This window comes from Paralichthys olivaceus, chromosome 8, assembly GCF_024713975.1.
Source record: "Paralichthys olivaceus isolate ysfri-2021 chromosome 8, ASM2471397v2, whole genome shotgun sequence".
Taxonomy (NCBI): Eukaryota; Metazoa; Chordata; class Actinopteri; order Pleuronectiformes; family Paralichthyidae; genus Paralichthys; species Paralichthys olivaceus.
In genome coordinates, this window is record NC_091100.1 from 14751773 (window position 1) to 14772128 (window position 20356).

Sequence of the window (20356 nt, forward strand, 5' to 3'; positions counted from 1 at the left end):
TGGGGCCCCTAAGCCCCTGCCCCCTTCATTGGCACAAAAATTGGACAAGAAGGGGGGGGGGGGGACCACCAAACCTCCCCAACGTCCATAGGATTCTTATGTTACAAACCTCCAATACCTCATTCACACAAAAGCCCTCTGTATGACATATTATAAAAAATGAACACAGGTTTAACCTATGTACACAAACTGCTGCTCAGAAGTAAACATCTGCTCTCTTTCAAACATTACTAAAACTATAGTTTAATTCCTCTAATATGCATACAATTACAATCTCAAAAGCAAAGGCAACCTACACTCTTGCGAACATGCAATCAGGAAGTGTCAAATTTGTGGCTGAGAGCACTAAAAGATAAGATAATGAGTATCATGACATGAGATAACGGTCTTATAGCAAAGCAGATCAGTGTCAGACCTGAGCTGAACCACCTCGAATTAAAAAAAAAAAGGAGAGCCAGTGGCAGCACAGGTTTTTTCCTGAGGCATTACTTCACAGGAAAACAACAGATGCAAACCATCTAGTACACAAACATTGACATACAAAAAAAAACAACATTAAAAATGAAACCTGTTAATATTTCATTAATGTTGGACACTAATAAATGTCATCGTGGCTACCTATCATTACTATTGATATGTCACAGTCAACAGTCACCCTGTACCCTGTCCCAGGTTAGCACACATACTGTACATAAACACAGTAAAATGGCCACACCAAACACAATTGGCAAGCGTACATCCTGCACACAATCACATCCACACCTCAAAATAGCCAACCATAGAGTAGAGCAAGAGGGTAATGGCTTTTAGCAGCATCCCGTTGAATCAAGCTGATTCTACTGTCACCGCTAGAGCCCCCTTCCCTTACTGGAGCAGCACCCTGTGGTGGTGTTAAGTGCGTTATCTATCAGGGCTGTGCCAGTTGTTAGAAAAGCCTCATAATCACAGGCTCAGTAACTACCACGGTCAGGCCTGGGCTAAGGTCAATGACAGGGGAAAACGGATAGACAACACAAGCCACTTTTCCAAAGTGGGATTTACCAGGGTCAACTGAAAATGTCAACTTTGTGTATTTGAAACTGCAAACTACTGTACATAAACAACAATTAGGAAGCAGAAGAAAGTGTATGTGGGGGTAACAGTGGGCATAGGTCAAGCAGGCTCATTCCAGTTACATTTGGAAACCAGGCTGGTGATAGCAACCTGACAACTGGGCTAGTGTTCCAAGTTCTGTCTTTAAAGGGTCAGACAAGGGGAAGCATGCCTTGGGTTTCCTTTTAAACAAATGATCCTGCCCCTTCAGTGATAAGGGGCTGCAGATACAGTTACTGCCAGGGTTTGTCCTCATGGCTTTGTTACATTACACTCTAATCAAAACAGTGTCTGGATGCCAACAGCCTAGAGCCTGGTTGGATCCCCAGCCAACATGGGTTAAGGGTTTCCTGCAAGCACGTTGCCAAGATGACAAAAGTAGTAATATAATTCACTGAGGCTAGGCCCCGGTGAGAGAATGGATTTCTCATTTTGGGTCCTTTTGCAATGGGAAGAACCAATTATGTGCCTCAAAATGGAGTTTAATATTTTCTATGTCTAGATGCAGGCATAGATTGATGGACTGTCCATGTTCTCCATAGAGTATCAGGGCCGTTCATGTTCCAGAAGATCATTTATGAAATCTGTTAGAACCATAAATAACTAAGTTGAGCTTTGCAGCCTAAATATTTCCAAATGGCTCAAACGGAAAAGCACAGCTTAAATCTTCAGTGCAATACAACACGTCTTGTCTCAGGGGTAACCTTTGTTGACCTAGTGTCGATATACACCTCAAATATACCCCATTGCCCCACAGATGACAGCCACCTGCTGTAGCAATGGTACTGAAGCATTTGTGTCTGGAAGGGTTAAGCTAAACAATTTCAGAAAACTAGCAGACTCCTTCCTCCTCTTAACAAGCTTTAAGATCTTTCTTTTTACATACACACCAGAGGACCAACACTGCAACATCTTTTCACAGCCACCCGCTTATTGCGTGCTTGCCAGCCTTTTGGAAAGATGAGCGTGTGTATAGAAGGGAGCACCCTTGATCCTGGATAGGAACAGGGCAGTGTGTGTCTGTGAGTCAGCTGGGTGTCTAGGGCATGCAGCTCACAACCTGATTAACAACTGCAGGACATTAACAAACTGCAAGAGCTTGACATAAATGGCCATACACTCGCACAGCCTTACACGAGTGTCATCACTGGCTGGATCAGACACAAATATTTGCAGCCACGCACTTACATTCCAAGACATGGATGCAAATTTGTACGAAACCATACACCCAAATAAATGAATGTATGCGTACCACTGCTCGTGCATATTTTTCATTTCATCACCTCACTGGTGTGTGACGATGGAGATAAGACAGCGATGACAGAGATGTCGGGGGGGGGGGAGAAAAAGGGGGTTTGAAATTGAACAGGAAATTATGTACTTCAATTAAGACATGCGGAGGAGATATTAAAAGCTATACTCCAGTGCCTGGGGGCCAGGATGCAGGAAGGGGGGAAGCAATGGAAAGCGACAGTTAAATCAGAATCCCTGGCTTTCGCACAGAGCCGGGGGGGGAGAGACAGGACAGCTATGTTTAATAATGTAATTGGACTTAGTGTAGTGAAATGTACGCTGGTGTGCAAGATACATGATGTGATACAGCTACGGAATGAACCAAAGAGGAAAGACAGGAGTGACAATCGGGATAAAATCTAAGAAGGTGCCTGTGTCGCACTGAAAAAAGCAACATCTACATTATGCAGACAAAAAACTAAAATATTTAACAAAAGTCCTGCTGTCAACATACAGTTCCACTCTGTCAGCAACCATGCAATCAAAAAACAAATCTTGTAAAATAATTAAGCACATCCTCACCTTCTAAAAAGTGCACAGACTTTCAAAATAGAGAGGCAGTGTTTGCAGCCAGGTCAAGAAATAATCACATTACACGCTCACATGTACAGAGTGTGTTCCAGTCCACTCAGCCAATCGTGAAAGAGCGATGATATAACACTAGTTAAGTTCCCAACATTTTCCCATCAAGCCCCCTCACATAAACATGGGGGTAAAAGGGAAAATACCTCTCATCAGTCAGTTCATGTGGGGGTTTACTAATTAATCCAACATCACATAAAACACTAAGAAAAAAGCCTTTAGGTCTTTGGTTGCACAGTAAGAAGGCAGCCAGAAGCATGTTTTATTTCTGGGGATGTGAGTAATGTGAATAAATCACAACATCGCTGCAACACAAATAGGCTTAAATAATTGTTAGTCAATGTTTTAATTATGTGGCACTTGGACTTGAATGCTGTAGAGCTAAATTAAGATGCATCACAGGGGCAGAAAATAGTGAAGCTATATAATCTATTAGTTGAATGTGCATTGTGAATTTTTGCTGCCTCGATTTTAATCTCCAATACCACCGATCAGCAATCACACTCATGTATTATATACCACAGGATGAGAAAAAAAGAGCCATTCATTAAAAAACTTACCTCGCGTTAACCACAGCTTTGGCAGCTTTCGGTGAGGAGTCGATGCATGGCAGAAAAACAGACGCAGAAAAGCATCCTCCGATGTCTTTTCTGAAGTTACCCGTAAAAAAGAGATGGTGCAGAGATTCAGTCGCGATTTTTTTTTAAGTCAAGACTTTGCAGGTATAAGCCGACTGGTGACAAGAGACCGAGGTAAACAGCGGCTACTGAGCCAGATATAACGTTACACACAGCGGGCACGGTGATGTATATGCTTTGAGCAAGAAAAAAAATTGAAAATACGCAGAGACATTACACTCGCAAGAAATCTGTAAAACGTCACGATATAAAGGGGGCGGGGAGGGGACACGGAGCACCACTAACAACAAACAAAAAACAAACCAACACGGATAAAATGACTTTTAAAAGCAGCTAATTTAAGCTAACGTTAGCTGGTTGACGCTGAGAGTCGTCGGCCGTCGCCAGGTTCTTGCAAACCGGAGAATTCAGGCGTTTTTCGGTATGAATTTAAAAAAAAAACACCGATGAGTTCTCGCGTATTGGAGCGAGCCGCCGTCAGCTAACTTGTTTTAAAGTGCAAAAAAGAAATGGTTTTTTTTGTTTGTTTATGTCGCCAGCCGGACGAGTAGCGACGCGCTGGCTACCGCGGGTGCGAAGTGAAAAGCGACTCCGGGGAAATACATTCTGTGTGGATCCGGACAGCGGAGCGGACAGTCATGGTAGGCGTATTCACTGAGCTCTCGTTGACAGCGGTCTCGCAGCCATTTTGTTCAAACTAACAACACCGCAGTCTCCCTCTCCTCCTCCCAGACAGCGGGCGGACCAGGAAGTGGCTCCGGATACGTCACTCCCGACCAACCACGGGCGCCCGGACGCTGGCTCCGCCCGCGGCGCCCCGGCCCCGCCCCCTCTCCCCCTCCCCCCGCGGACACACACAGGCTGGACCCGGGCCGGAGCAGCTCGTGTGTCCGCGGTCATCGCTGAAACACGCAGCGAAGACTGCGAGCTTAAAAAAGATACGAATGCCTGATTTGACGAGGGTGATGTTGTCAAGACTGGATGCAAGTATATCTCCTGCAAAATTAGATTCTCATCTTGTAAAAGCAACAAGGATGGCAGGCATTTTGATTCATTTAACACTACGTACAACGTGGTCCGTATTTATTTTCTATTAAAGGATCAGTGTGTAGAATTTAATGACATCTAGTGGTGAAGCTGCATGTTGCAGCCGGATACCCTTTACCCTCCTCTTCGAAACATGAGAGAGAACCTGTGGTAACCTTCAGTTGTCATAAAAACTCGTGCGTAGTTTGTCTAGCTTGGACTACTGTATAAAAAAAACATGGCGGCCTCCATAGACAGGGCCCGCTCATGATTTATATATAAAGTATTTAAATATAAAGGGCTCATTCTAGGGTAAGGAAAACAATCACTAAGATTATTATATATTCAATTTCTGCCCATAGATCACTTTCACCTAAATCTTACACACTGAACCTTTAAGTACTACAGATGTTATGTAATTGAGGAATTGTCACACTGTTGAATTCAAACTCCAAACAAATAGAAGGCAAACTGGACCAATCCTGGTGGCCCGCCGCACCTTAAGGTTTCTATCATTACTCTGAGTACCTGTAATTTGGGGTGTGCGCCACGACAGTGTGTTGCATGCTAGCAATGACTTGATAAAAAAAGATGGTTATTTTTGTAGGTAACAACATTTAGAATATAAGACAAGATGGTGAATATCCCTTGTACGTTTGAAGGTCTTCTGCACAATTTAAGTTACCGACTACCAGTAGATGTTAGCAGGTGTTAGCAGCCACCAGCGGATGTTAGGGACATAACTTCAGTTGTTCACTTTAGCATCATCAAGTGTTTTGGCCTTATAATCAACGATACAGACCAAACCTTAGGGTATGTTGAGGATAAAGGTAAATCTGACTAGCTACTTGCTTATATGGCAGAACTATGAAAGCCATGTGGATAAGACGTCATTACATAAATGCTCGGGATCAGCATATGCTACCTGCGTAGAACTAACTGGCAGACAGACAATGATATTAGCTAACTGGAAAACACATTGGAGCATGTAACAGCCCAAGAGACAACTATTTCTCTTGAGATTAAGTGGAAACCAAAATGGAGCAATAAGAGTTACATGTGTTGAGTGGTCATGAACAGGACTCTAAAATTAACTGAAGGTTCTTCCATGTTGTGCTTGTTATGTTAATGAGCAACTTTCTCACAATATCAACTTACTAAGGAGATGATATGTCAGCATTTTATGGCTACTTGTTCTGCCTCCTAGTGGCCAAGAAAGTTATTAACAAAAAAAGAAAGAAAAGAAAATGTAATATGAATACTCAAGTTGAGTTCATGTACTCCAAATTGTACTCAAATAAATGTACTTAGTTATTTTTCATTAGTACCTCTCAATCATATTGTTACATAATAGTATTAGTAGAAATATAAGACCATACTACATGTGACTCATGATGAAAATAGTGCAAAAGAGTACAAAAATAGAGAAGCCTCATAAAAGTCTGCAGTTTGGAACGTCATCATGAACTTTATTTAGCAGACTCAAATGCCTCTTAAAGGGCTCACCCCAAGTTTCTTTACCCAAGATGACCTTTGTCAAGAATCTCTCTCTCACATGATGTCCAGAAACATGGGGCGATAATTCCAGGCTATTCTCAACATGATGGATGAGGTCGCCCTTGTGCCCTGAACCGCATCTGCAGCCGCTTCAGAAAAAGAAACTGCGGCCCCTGTCCATTCTCTACACTCCCTTTCTCATGGAAATGACCGCTCCATGCACAGACAAACACACACACAGACACACTCACACTGCGCGGTGGGAACAGGTCAAGGCTGCGGTCCACAAAGGGGAAGACTGACCAGTGAGAACTCTTTCAGGAAAGCTCTGGGCTCCTATACGTTACTGGGAGAGAATGCTAATGAGAAAGACAGGGGCCCCGGCCAAATGTTTTTTTTCCCTCCTTTTCAAGGCAAGATGCCCAGAGCTATTAAAATGGCAAGCTCCGTCTGAATGGAGAAAGCAGATGTTCCATACTTGGGGTTAAGAGAGGTGAGAGCAGAGGGGAACGGCTTCAGAAAAAGGGAAATGTTGTTTGCTGTGGATCACATACAATTTAACTGTATGCAGGAATTTGCTGCTCATTCATATCAAATTCTAAATAGCTTGTGTTACAAAACATTTTTTTCTCAGAGTTAGTTAAATGTGCTTACATGAAGCATCAATTCACAGAGTTAATACATCATGCAGATTTAAGTACACATTTTAAGTACAAGTATCACATGTACTGTAGGCTAAATCTACACTTGCAGGAATTGTCAGTGATGGAAATCTGTGCAACACAAATTGGAATTTAGAAATAACAATAGCGGTTTGACATGATATTAGCCATCAGTGGTTCATACTACTTAGGGTGAGTGTCTGTGTGTCTTCCTTGTTCATATCCGCTCTCCAACTCATCACAGCTTTTCTTTTAGGTGTCTCTGTTTCTTTGACTCCACCAATTTCCCTAATTGCTTTCACATTTAAGCAGACTGCTAACAGAAGCGAGCCAATGGGAAAGGTCTGCCTGACAGTCTGATAAGAACCGGCCCAGACACAAGCCGAAGGACTGCAGCAGAGGCAATCGCTCATTCCTTCCCTTCTCAGACAAAACACTTCTCCTCCTGCTGCTGCTGCTGCTGCTCTCTCCATTCTCTTATTCTCCTCTCTCTATTTTTTTTCCAGCATGCTCTTCTGCCTTTTGTTTTAATTCCAGTCCAATCATGAGATGTGTTCCGCATAAGGTTTTAATTTCAAGCCTGCCACTGGAGTCTGTCACACTCACATATATGCACAAATTCACACAGGAGTACATGTGCATACACCAAACCACAGATTCTTATACATATCGCACGCACACAAACGCATGCACGCAGACATACATACATACACACACACACACACACTAATGTGTTTCGTGTCTACATGCATATTTAATGCTAGTGCTCTGTGGCTACATTTTATCATTTAAACTCATTTCCCATGAGGGACAGTATCTCCATCTAGAAACATTAAGAATCACACACATTCATAAAAGGCATAGATATCACCAGACAAATTGTATGAAAAGAATCCCAACAGACTATATTTCTTGCTTTGAAAGTCACAATATATTTCATATAGCTTATGACAGACCAGCAGAATTTATAGAATCATCAAAACCATTTTTCATTCAAACATCTTTTTTTTTTTTGCCTTTCTCTTAAATACGAAGCCCTCTCCAACTGTACCATCTTGATATTTAATATTGTGGAATTAACCAAACAAACATGATCTGAGGGTTTGCCACATCTTTCACTGGAGCGGAGAACAAAAGCAGATATTGGTATTGAAACGTCATTCTCGAGACACTGCAATCTAAAAGAAGACATTCGTAGTTTTGCCGTGTGATGCGGAATGACTGATGAGTTATTGGTGGTGTCAGTATTATGGTGTTGATTATGAATACACAATCTTCCACACCAGTCTGGACTTTATGCATGTGAGTAATCAAAATGCAGACGGCGAGGTGCTGCTTCGCTCAAAGTGACATTTCCAAAGGCATGACTTGACATATGCAAAAGGACCGTCATGATGATAATTCTAACAGCGGAAGAAGCCAAATGAAACCATCTCCTAACCGTACATAAAAGAAAAGTGTTGCGCAGCGAGCTCCCCAGTCCTGCTGCTTTGGGGTAAAATTTGCAAGTGGTAGCTGTGCAGTTGAGCTGAAACATTCATAGCAAGTTTTTCCTCACTCTGATTACCAATGTGATTGAAGTGCCTATCCACTGAATAACAGTGTTGAGTGGTAAAGCTCCTCTGAGTCACTCATTGCTCATCTCCATGGTCTGCAGCATTGCAATGAATGATAAGTCAAACTGCGAGTATAGCTCAAGGAACAGAAGGCATGATAGTCCATAGGAGGGCTATCATTAACTTTACATTAACTTTAATTAAGACTAAATAATGAATTACCCTCAGCGGAAGATAGGTAAACATGTACAGTACATAAACACACCCTTGCACTAAAGCACACATGCAAACATACATACAAACAGGCAGTTACTGTTATGGTCCATAAAAATAGAGATACACGATAAGACTATTCCTGCACAAATATGCAGTGCAGACCATGGCAACAAAATGTATTTGATCCTCTCATACTGCTGTGTGTCTTTATGCTATATAATATATTATGGGGGAAGCACAATAGCCAGAGGAAACTGTGTATGAAGCTGCTGGGAAAGGAGCAATACAATGAGTGGGGAAGGGGTCATAGTGGTCTCGTAGTGTTTTTGTGTGCAAGGGTGCGTTTGCATGCTCGTGTGTGAGAGTGCATGTCCACAGTATATGTGTGTATTTGTGCATGTCCATATGTGTGTGCTGTTTGGGTGGAGGGAGGCAGAGCAGAACGGAGCATTGCAGTGCAGTAGGACAGTGTTTCTGAGCTCTGGTAATTTCCCCTGAGACAACCGAGCAGGTAAAGGCCAGCGAGAAAGGGAGGGAGGCAGAGATGGATTAAAGAAGGCTGGGAGGGAGGGAGGGAGGGAGAGAGAGAGAGGCAGCAAGCAAGTGTGTCAGTGAATAATGGCAAATGATACAGCAGTGGCGGAAAAGAGGCCGGCAGATTCGCCCAATCAAATGTGTGCACGCCGCATTAGCAGCTTCTCTGGCTTCAATGTAGCAACCCGCACTGTCAACACATTATTTTCATTTCAAATGCCTTATCTTGTTAATGAGTGTTTCTGAACTGAGTCATTGTTTTTCTAATGAATTCATCTATTAATTACAAGTGTGCCTTTTCCTGATGACCTTGCTTTATTCTGTAACAAGCTGCAGACCTTAATATTAGCATACATTAAGCCCTGCTTATCTTTCATCCCCAATAGCTAATACATCAAATTATCACCTGAAAAAAACACATCAACCCCAATAGTGGTTTGTATACAGTGATTTGTATGTGTGTGTGTGTGTGTGTGTGTGCGTGTTTGTGGGTGAGCACCCTCACTTATTAGCCCCCTCCCCCTCCCTTCTTGCAAACTCATTACCAGGGTATAAGACCTGCGTGGATTTTATGGTGTTTTGGGAACTGACTGGTTAATCAGATTTATTGCACACTTAAGCTTAATTGATTGCCTTTATGGATTCAAATGAATAATTAAGGGCTAACAAGCCTAGTTTCTGTTTCACCATTCTGAACTGATGATAATGACCCACACTGAGGGAAGGTTGTGGATGTGTCAATCAAAAAATGCTAACATCACAGGATCCACTTATTGGCCTCATTCAAAACTGATTATACTAATGCCTTGTATGAATAGTTCCACTCGTCTGTCGCTCAAAACGCTGACACAAAGTGAGGTGTTTATTTTTCTGTCTTTGCTCTTTATGGACCTTCTACTGTGACATTTCTATTTAAAATGAAATAGTATATACCAGCAGTACATGGACAGTGGAGTGGGACAGTGTTTTAAGATCATGGCGGCACAAACACAGAAGACAACATATCCTGACCTTCACATGATCTTCACCAGATCAATACTATCATCACTGCAGACGGGCGGTCACGGATTAACCCGGCCTCCCATAACCATCCCCCAACCCAAACACACACACACACACACACACACACAGCCACACACTAAAATAGACACCTTATTCAGTAAGGGCCCTGGGTATATTGATTGGTTTGTATTGACTGACACACAGAACCACCACCACATGCACACACTTGCTTGTTGCCTTTATTTTTCACTGCTTTATCTTTCACTGGCGGGTGCAGCATAGTAGGGAGCAAGGAGGGTCAAAACAGTAAATTTGTGTCAGGGAAGTCCTGTTGTGGCTGCAAGGATCTCCAAACCTTATAAATGAAGAGGTGTGGCGGGATTTCGAAAGACTGGTTAGCTTCTGTACTGTGTGGGGTTGCACAAATAATGATTGCCTCTGTATTTACATGTATGTTTGGCATTAGAGAAAAGGGCACGATAAAGGCCACATGAATAGGCCTATATCTGAGGTCTGCATGCGCTACCTGCATGTAATATTTCAAATTCCTCTGCACATATATTGAATTAAATATCTCTGTATCTGACTCCCCATCAGCCATTTCCACAAAATATGCACCAACGCAGCGAGCGAGAACGAGCGTATCGATATCTTAACGTCGGCGAGTGGCCAGAAGGCAACTAACTCAATCCCACATCCAATGCAAATGTTGGTGGCATATCCACGGGCAAGGGCTGATATTTAGAAGTCCATTAACATGAGGTGGAGCTGGGTTAATTCACTGTTTGTAGCTGGAGATCCAGTGAGGGTTTAGGGCACACAAAGAGGAGGACGGAGAGAGATGGATGATGGGGAAAGCGAGTGATGGAAAGAATGAGGACAAATAGGAGGGAAGGGGGTGATATGCAAAAAGCAACAGAGAGAGAAAGAAAATCAAGAGGCCAGAGGAAGAATGCAAATGAATGTGCAGGGGAAATAAATGTGTGAGAGGAATGATTGTGTGTGTGTGTTGGTGGAGGTGGGGGGGTGGGTTGTTGTTGTGGGCATTGCTGCCTGCTATCATCCGCCTCAGCCTGGGCGTCAGTTTGATTAATGCTGCTTTCCTCCAACTGACCTCCAAGGTCACTGGAATAGTGGGTACTCAGCTCCTCCCATTCGCGGTTGCACCAGAGGGGGGTAACGGCCATATAATACGCTCCCCCAGAGGTTCTTTCTCTCTGCTTTTCCTGTTTCCCCCTGATTCTCCCTGTCTGTCTCTCGTTTAAACTCCCTCTGTCTGTCTGGTCTTCTCTCCCCTTGATCTGCCCTTCCTCTCTTTCTACACCCTCTATCTCTCATCATCCTCATCCATCTCTTTCTCTCTGCCACCATTTCTCTTTTTCGCGTCCATCTGACACTTTTGCTCTCTCCACCAGCGCTCCCTAATCTGAAATGCAATCAAAAGCAGCAATAATGGAATGTGTCTGAAGACGCTGGAGAGTGGAAGAGGGAACAGGCCTGCGAGGGGGCTATTAGAGCATCCAATGAGGTTTAGATAAACACACACACATATACACACACCGCCCTCTTCCTCCCCTCTGCCACAGACAGACTGCCAAGGTGAAGGCACATGAATAGAGTTGTCCTACACCAGCAGACACTTGGCAATGACACACTTCCTCTGACTAAGAAACTGTAACAAATGCTACTTACTGTGCCAGTCAGTGTTGCCTGGCATGGACCTGGCAAGAAGAGGAGAGAGAGTGCGAGAGTGAGTGAGAGAGAGAGAGAGAGAGACGGGACATTTGTGTGTCAGACACTCTCTTGGCTAAAAATAATTTGATGTTTAATAATAATAATAAGATGTTTTCTTTTTGTGCTGCATTGTCATACTGACTCTATTTACTGGTCATTAAGGCTTCATCCATACTATTATGTTTTCAAACTAAAATAATCTCTGTCCACACAAGCGTTATAATCCCGGTCCATACTAACACTGAAAACGCATATCACGTGACCACTCAGGTACACTGGGTACGCGTGTGCCGGTGGAAACAGGAAGGCTTGCGCTAATTGTCGCAGATTGTTTGAATAATTGCTCATGTCCTCAGCGTAGAGCAGTTGTATCACTGTAAAATGCAGAATTAAACTTAATAACAGCTGTTAGCAAAGACACAGGGTCAGCAACGCTTGCAATCAATTGTCCGTGTAGGCAGCGATTCCAAACTTATCCTTTTTAACGGCTCTAAAATCCTGGATATGCATTTTCAAACTAAAACGTAGCAGTTTGGATGTAGCCTAAAGAAACAACCTCCTGCACATTACCCACCATTAAATACTTGCATCTCTCTATAATGTATCAGATCATGGAGCCAGTTGGTTGTGACAAACCCTGGGCTGAGTCCGAATAATTGTATGGTGAGTCTAATATCTGAGAGAATGCTAATGGCTGTGAGGATACACCAGTTCATCAGGTCTGAACGGGGGGGCACCATTATCACCATTTGATGAATATTTCAGGAAATCATTAGCCTATGTAAAAGAGTTACACTGAGTTGTTTTGATTCACAAACATTGAAATGGTAAATCTGTCCCCCAATTGGCTTCAGAATAGTTTATTCTTGGTCCACGAGTTAAAAATATTCTTTTCGTCACAAAGCTCTTGGATCTCATTAACCTTATAAGTTAACATATTCTTCTTCTACGTGTGTGGCACCTCTTTTTTAATCCTGAGATATTTCTTCTAGTTTTGTGTTCATCACCAACACACCCACTCGCTCGCTGTGAATTTTCCAGATATATAAACATTAATTTGTAAGGTAGCTCTTTATCATTATTTCACAGCTTTTTGACTGCAGTTGCCCAGTTAATTCATTATCTTGCTGCCGGTGTCCTCTGTTGGGTTCTGTTAAGGTCGACTGAATTTCGAATCGAGCTTATGATTATCTTTTGAAAAAGGTTTGAGTTGGTTTTCTATGAATCCATTCTGTATTGCGAGGCCCTGCATGTGCCATCAATCAACTCATGAGCTCAAATGTTTTGTGTTTCACTGGACACTTCTATACCAAACTTTTGTCACTGATAATTTCTGTAAGGCAGCCCTGACCATAATGGAGTCTGACAATGTGTGCAAAAAAGCCAGCAGCATAATAGCATCCTGGAGAGTTAGCCCTCGCTGTGCACCGTCAATTTGTCTCACACTCTGTACCCCTCCGTCCCCCCACCCACCTTCCTTTTCTTCTCCGTCTCTCCCTTTTTCCAGTCAGTGCCTGAGTGTGAGCGACACACATACATACACACTCCAGAGCATCATGAATCTTTCATGCAAGCGGGCTGTATAATCCCTGAGGCGTGCTCTTGGAGACCCACACACCCGCCTCCATCACCTTGCATCAGGAGAGAAGGAAAAAGAGAGAGAGAGGGAGGGCGAGTGACAGAGACAGAAAGATAGATAGAGAGACGGAGACATGCACAGGGAGGGAGGGGGGAGGCAGGCAGAGGAGAATAGAGAGGGGAGGCGAGGAGGAGGGGGGAGTTAGGGAGGGCAGGGATGGGTGCAGCAAAGACAAATTGAAGGTGTGAAGTAGGACCTGGCTAGAATTACCTTCCTTCTTTTGACCATCAGGGGAGGGATGAAAGAGGAGGAGGAAGAGATAACAATGGAGAGGATTGTTCTTTTGCTTCTTGACTGCTGGAGTCTGCAGTGGAAAGTCAACTGGCTTTGAACGAGAGACATGGTACATCCTGGACAGGTCACCAGCGTAAGGTTACACAATAATTTATCAAAAGTTGCTATGAAGCTACAGCTAGAATGTCATTCAGCGGAATCCATACCTCCACCAAGGCCTAACAGTCCCTTTATCAACTAAATTCACTAGATACGTGTCGTATAATAAAATAATAATTATATATCAATAATTTTCTCATCAAGATGCATGAATTATTCTGTGAGAAAGTAAACGAAAATGTTGAAAAAAAATTGCAATGTTTAGAGAGTGAAAAAACCCCAACTGAATACCCTGATCCAGATCTGCACCAAAAATGTAATGGAGTCTTTCCTGACCCGTGTCGCACCCTTCCACTAATTTTCGTGCTAATCCATCCAGTTATTGTGGAACCCTGACAGCAACAAACAAAAGCTAATGAAAACATAACCTCTTTGGCAGAGGTAATAATCAATGTCACCTTTTTTCTCCCTTCTCCCTTGAACATAGAACAGATAAATACAACATATTAGTTCTTCCAATAGACTCCCAGCACACTTGATTAGTGTCATACAGGCTTCTCTGTGGTGTGTGTCAACCTGAATGCAAGTTGTATGGGTTAGGTGCTAATGGAGTGACAATGGAGGACTCGCAGGGGACTGGACAGCACAGTTGTGGCTGTTGCTTTAATTACCCGCAACCAGTCAACACAGCGGCAGGGTGAACCTTCTCATCGGACAGATGAGCTTATTATGCTCCCCGCCCTCACACCGCGAGCCTCTGATTTATTACAACACTGATTAACAAGGCTGTCCGGGAGGAAAAACTTGTATGTGTGTGTGTGTATGTGTGTCTGTGTGTGTGTGTGTGTGTGTAGACACGTTTAAGAGTGTCTGTGTTTACGTCTGAAATTATTTTGGCAGTATAAATGCACATGAGGGGCACAAATGATATTAGCATTTTCATTGTCCTCATAGAGTTCCATATAGTCCTGAGTGGGACATCTCAAGGTCCCCAGCATACACAAACAGCCTAGGAAAAGGTTGAATAAAGGAGAAGTGCTGCAATATCTCCTTCATGCATCCATGAACTACCAGTAATGTGTGTACATGTATGCAAAATGGGCAGGGGCTTGATATAGGCTACACAGTGCATGCATTTGAGAGAGGGTATTTTTGTATGTGTTCCACCTTTAATGCTCATGTGTCGGCATTAGTGTATATTCATGAGTGTGTTTTCATGCTTGCTGGTGGTGAGTGTTTGAATGTGAGCATGCACGAGTCCAACCTAAATGCATATAATGTGTGTTTTCAGGGGCCAATAGGTCGCTCGTTTCCCTCCTTCCAGTACCTTGCCCTCACTCCCATTACTGCTCTCTCATGGTCCTGGCTACATTTCACCATGCACTCTAGGTCTGAGCACCACCTACCAAATACAATTAAGTTGAGTTATGACCACTCCACAGGAGGGACAGGGAGGGTGGCGTGAAGTGTGTGTATGTATATATATATATATACTCTCATATATATATATATATATATATATATATATATATATATATATATATATATATATATGAGAGTGAGAGAATGCATCATATGTAGCTCACTGGGGTACACACACACCATAGCCAGTCTTTTCCTTGGTGGAACGGCGTGGAGGGGGCAGGCAAACGGGTGATAGGTTAAGATTGAGGAGGAGCTGTGGGTGGTGGAAGGTGCAGTGCCAATTTCACGCCTCCGCTCATCTCTGCCTCTTCCAGCTGCACGCTGCATGCTCTCTCCTCTCCCTGTCTCCCCCCCCTACACACATACAACCCTTTCTTCAACGACTGTACCCCCACACACCAACTCCCTACATCCCTCCTCGCCCCTCATACCCTCCCTTCATAGGTGACAATACGGTGGCATGGGGGATCCATCTCCAAACAACAATCCGAAGCACATAATAAACCACATCGGAAATAAATAAGGGGGACAAAAGACACAAAATAGCAACTCAGCAGCCAAGCCAAGCAACACGAACAGAAACCCTGTTCCTGCTCAGTCCTCTCTAGCACCCACATCCAGCTCAAGATGGATGCCTCGGTATGCTCACTCCTTATGCTTGGTGGCACAAGGACAAAAAGAGGGCACAGGAAAAAATAGCTGCGCGATTTGCATCCATAAAGGTAACATTTGTTTATAGCGCGTGCGACACCCTTCTTAACGACCCCTCTGCTGATTGAAGCAAGCCTCCTAATTAAGCATTAATTACACAACAATAGAAGGGGCAATTAGGAGGAGGCGACGCAATGCTGACAAATTCCCACCTGGGATAATGTCAACACAGCATTATTACCATCACTGCCTGCTGTGGTTATGGCTATCTAAACAGTCATAAACGTCAGCTCCAGCATATTGTACCACAGTTGCTATACGACCAAGCAATATGTTTTCCATCTCTCTGCTTCTGTGTATCTGCCTTCCTCTGTCCCTGCCAGTCTGTTTTCCACTGGTAAACACCGCAGCAGACGGCACACGAGCGGTGAGTTTCTCCCCCGGTGTTAATTGGTAAAAGCGGTGGGATTTACTCAGGCGGGCAGGCGGCGAGGGTTCTCCCTTTGTAGTGGCACAGTGTTTACAGTCCTGCTGCAGCGACAACTGGGGCCACATGGACGCTGCCTTTGTTTGCACCACATCACACAGAGATGGAAGATAAACCCTGCTGCTTTTCACAACACACACACATACACGTACAGATGAAAAAAAACATCACACAAACTGAAACAGACCTGACAGAGAAAGTATTAGGGGGATTAAAGAGGTACAGGGGGACAGATGGGAAAGCAAACGTGAGTGTGTGTGTGTTGGTTTGGGTGTGTGTATCTGGTTGGGTGTGTGTTGTGGGTGTATACGGTGTTCCACCAAAACAGGAGATGGGCTTAAATGTTTGGTGGACAACTAATTTGCAGAGGTGCACAGAAAAGTTTTCAAACTAAATGATCTCTGACCGTTATGTCTCTGATCATTTTAATCCCCATCCATACTAAGATGCCTGCAGATCATGTGACCACTCAGGAACACATAAATAACCACACACAGAGATTGCTTGCTAGCAAAAGCAACAGGACCAGCGACGCGTGTAATTGATTATCCATGTTGTTTTTGACACTGAAAGCCGAGGCTAGTGCTGGACGTTTTTTTTCCGGAAGAGGGCCATATGATAGGAGCCTGACGAATCAGCAAAGGCTATGTCCAAAAAGATCCAATCAGCAATTGGTTGTGAATATCATCGTTTCCAAACAGACTAAAAGACTGCCCTGGAGTTTCAAAACTTAAACAGGGCCAGCAGTGTTTCCAATCTTCTCTGTTTTAGTGGTTCTTAATCTCTGCTATAGAGTGGACTCCAGGCATATATGTAGCAGAGTTGATGCATTATTAAATTAAATGTAGTAGTGTGGATGTAGCGAGCGAAGGTGCGAAAGAAAGTCACTGTGGAAAAAAGTGCAATGCTCTATAAATACTGCAGGTTCAAAGTAACATGAGTAACATCCGTATATTACATATATTATTAGCACATACCCACTGCTCATCAATTTGTATGATTAGCCTGCATGATACCAGGGGGAAAATTATTTATGAGGTCAATTGTGACTTAAATTAAGAACAATTTGTCAGATTTTCTTTTTTTCCCAATTGTACTTCTACTCGCACCTGTTCTGCATCACTACATGTGCATCAACCCGGTGTCCTCCACACCAAAACAAGAATAAACACAGAACAACAGGGGTTTGTGATACCAGCAATTGTTCCTATGAGCAATTTATAATTTCAAAAATATCTTGCAAGGGTGTATCTAGTAAATCAAAAGACTGAACTCATATCTTCTTTAAAAAGCCCTGGATAGATTTCACACATGAACAGATATTGCTTTTTTCCCCTCCCAAAGGCATCAGCCTGTGCCTGTGGTCTAACCAGCCGACAGGAGGATCATCACACTCCTGATTCGTCGTACCCCTTCCCTCGGCCCATTTCCCCACCCCTAAATTAGTAGAATTTTCACAAAGCTGGAATACATTAGGGAGGGATCAGGGCAAATGGCACATTATGAAGACTGTCAGAAGTGGCCTATTAAAGAGGAATCAGACATTATCGACGCCTGTGTATCTGGAGAACAATCTTAGCTAAGTTAATAATGTGCAATTAATCATAGGTCACTTAGCACAAGATGGGGTATAACATACTGTGGAGCCAGACCTATAATGTGCTGTCCATCCGTCCAGAGGACGAGAGAGACGGATGGAAGCAGGCTGACAAACTCATCTACATGGGAAGTTGGCTTTGGGTTTTGGAGTTGGATAAGGGTCTTTGCTACTTTGAGAATAACAAGGAATTTCACAGTCTGATGTTGTTTATCAACATTTGTGTGCATGTAATAGAAATTGCGTATCTGAATGTACACATTTGAAACAAATTCAAGTTTGTGCAAAAAAAGTGTGTTCGCCACAGATATAACTTAAACATGTAAAAGGTTTTTGTAGCTGTGGAAATATTTTGTGTATTTGTAGTTCAAGTTTGAGCATGGATATTTTCAATATTTAATAATGCTAACCCCTGCTATGAACTTGACAGTATTAGGAGAATTACTCACTTTTCTAGATTGATGCAGTGGATGGAGAAAAGTTAATATCAAAGCAAAACGTTGTGTTAAAAACACAAAATATTTCTACAGCTATATACAGAACTTCTAGATTCACATATTTGAATCAGTGAGGTTTTATTTGGTTTTACAAATTCACACATTCAGATGTGTGGGTGCATTTTTTTTTACATGCACACAAAAGGTGATGTACGACTGCAGGATTTGAAATTAATTTAACCGCTCCAAATATTAATGAACCTTATCTGGCGCTATCGACAGGTAGCCTGATTTATAATGGTTGATTCGAACCACTTTTATAGCTTACAGCTTTATACTTGGCACATTATTGGCGTACTATCCATTAATAAGAGTAGAGACAACATTATTTTTGTGACATTTTTTTTAAAGTTGTTACAGATGCAGTGTATATAAAGCCCTACGGGGTTACTTGGCAGCCTGATGTTGCAGAGCGGTGCAGTATCACCTCACAGCAGGAAGGTCCTGAGATCAAACATGAAATTGGCCTTTCCTTGTTGAGGTTGAATGTTTTCAAGAAGAGTTCAAGTTCCAATGCTCTAAAGGGTCAAGGCTAAAGGCAGTGACCTTACATCCCTGTGTGCTCACTCAGGACCTACTGCTCCGGAATTTGAAAGTGTCAAAGGCAGAACTCTACTTTGTGCAGGCTTCTTCAATATTCGGACAGACACTTGGTTATGCTCATCCCCGTCTGAAGCTCACACTTAGTCAGAGAAAAAGGTAGAGGGTTCTGGAGAGACTGTCATATATCCAGCAACTCCTAATGGAGCTTAGCTGATGGATTTCACGCAGAATGAGTTCAATAGGGATGCAAAGACTACCTACTGCTGAGAGACCCTTATCCGAGACACATGGAAAATCCATATTTCAAATACATGCGTGTGATACCAAAGAACAACCTAGTGTTGTAAAGAAGAAAACAACGATCACAGCACTTGCATGTTACGACATAATAAACTCAACTTGTAGGGACTTTTTTTTTTTTTTACTTTATATCAATCTTTGAAGTATTGGCCAATATATAGCTGCTTTAACACATGTATGATAAACTCACGACATTATCCAGAGGGGCTGTATAGGCTTTGTAAGAACACCAGTGTTTGAGTGAGAGGCTTTGGACATTCTATGGAGGTTCTCCGGCCAGCCCCCCAGTAAAAACTCAAGATAATGTCGGAGTGAGCCCATGTGAGAAAAGAGCCTACTGAAAATCTCCCGCTGTGATTTACACGTGTGAAAGGCAAACGCTAGAGAAACTCTGCACCACTGAAAGCCGATTAATTTCAGATTGATTTTCCACAGACTAGTGGTCATAGATCAGTAGATTACTCACATATAGTTTGCAAATATAAGCACATCAGTACTTCATGCCTTTAAAGGATACCATGTTTTGATTTCCAAAAGGATTTAATGATAAAAAACAGGGAACATTGTGACATTGTGGAGGGAAGTGTGGACATCAGAAGGCAGACAGGTAGAGGATAAGGCAGAATAATCTGATATCACAACAGCATTGAAAAGGAAATAGGAATCTAATCCTTTGCTCAGTGAAAAGGAAGAGACAGGAGGGACAGAGGAGATGAGGGAAAGGGGGAAAGTGCGAGTGAGAGGCGGAGGAACGGGAGGACATGAGAGGAGACAAGCAGGGGGAAAAATTCACTTCCACAGTTGGCTGGTCTAGGAAATTCTGCAATCTCGCAGGAGCCAGCAAGCAGAAGCAGATGAGCCATGTCTCTCCATCTCTCATCCTCCCTCCTCTCGATCCATATTCCTCCCTTCTTTTCTCTCCCTCATTCTCCAGATGAGTTGGCCTCTCTTCCTCTTCTTCTGTCTCCCTCACTCCTTTGTTCTTCCCCCCTCTCGCTCAGAATCTTTCACATCATCCGTTTCTTTCTTTCGCCTCCACCTCACCGCACTCC

The 20356-nt window shown here is 43.0% G+C and overlaps 1 protein-coding gene and 1 long non-coding RNA gene across 6 annotated transcripts in view; one reads left to right on the forward strand and one right to left on the reverse strand.

Moving 5' to 3' along the window:
- Window positions 1-20356, reverse strand: part of tnrc6c2 (trinucleotide repeat containing adaptor 6C2) — a 117095-nt gene that overhangs the window by 41144 nt on the left and 55595 nt on the right. For 3 of the 5 annotated variants that reach the window (XM_020084200.2, XM_020084199.2, XM_020084198.2), the window contains exon 1: window positions 3528-4328. The exons of the other annotated variants lie outside the window; for them this stretch is intronic. The gene's annotated coding sequence lies outside the window, so the exon portion shown is untranslated. Of the gene's footprint in view, window positions 1-3527; window positions 4329-20356 lie in introns of those variants that run through there. 5 annotated transcript variants of the gene reach the window in all.
- Window positions 3886-5112, forward strand: LOC138411168 (uncharacterized). Its single transcript, XR_011243816.1, has 3 exons — window positions 3886-4026; window positions 4145-4246; window positions 4338-5112. It is a non-coding gene; the product is annotated as an uncharacterized lncRNA (long non-coding RNA).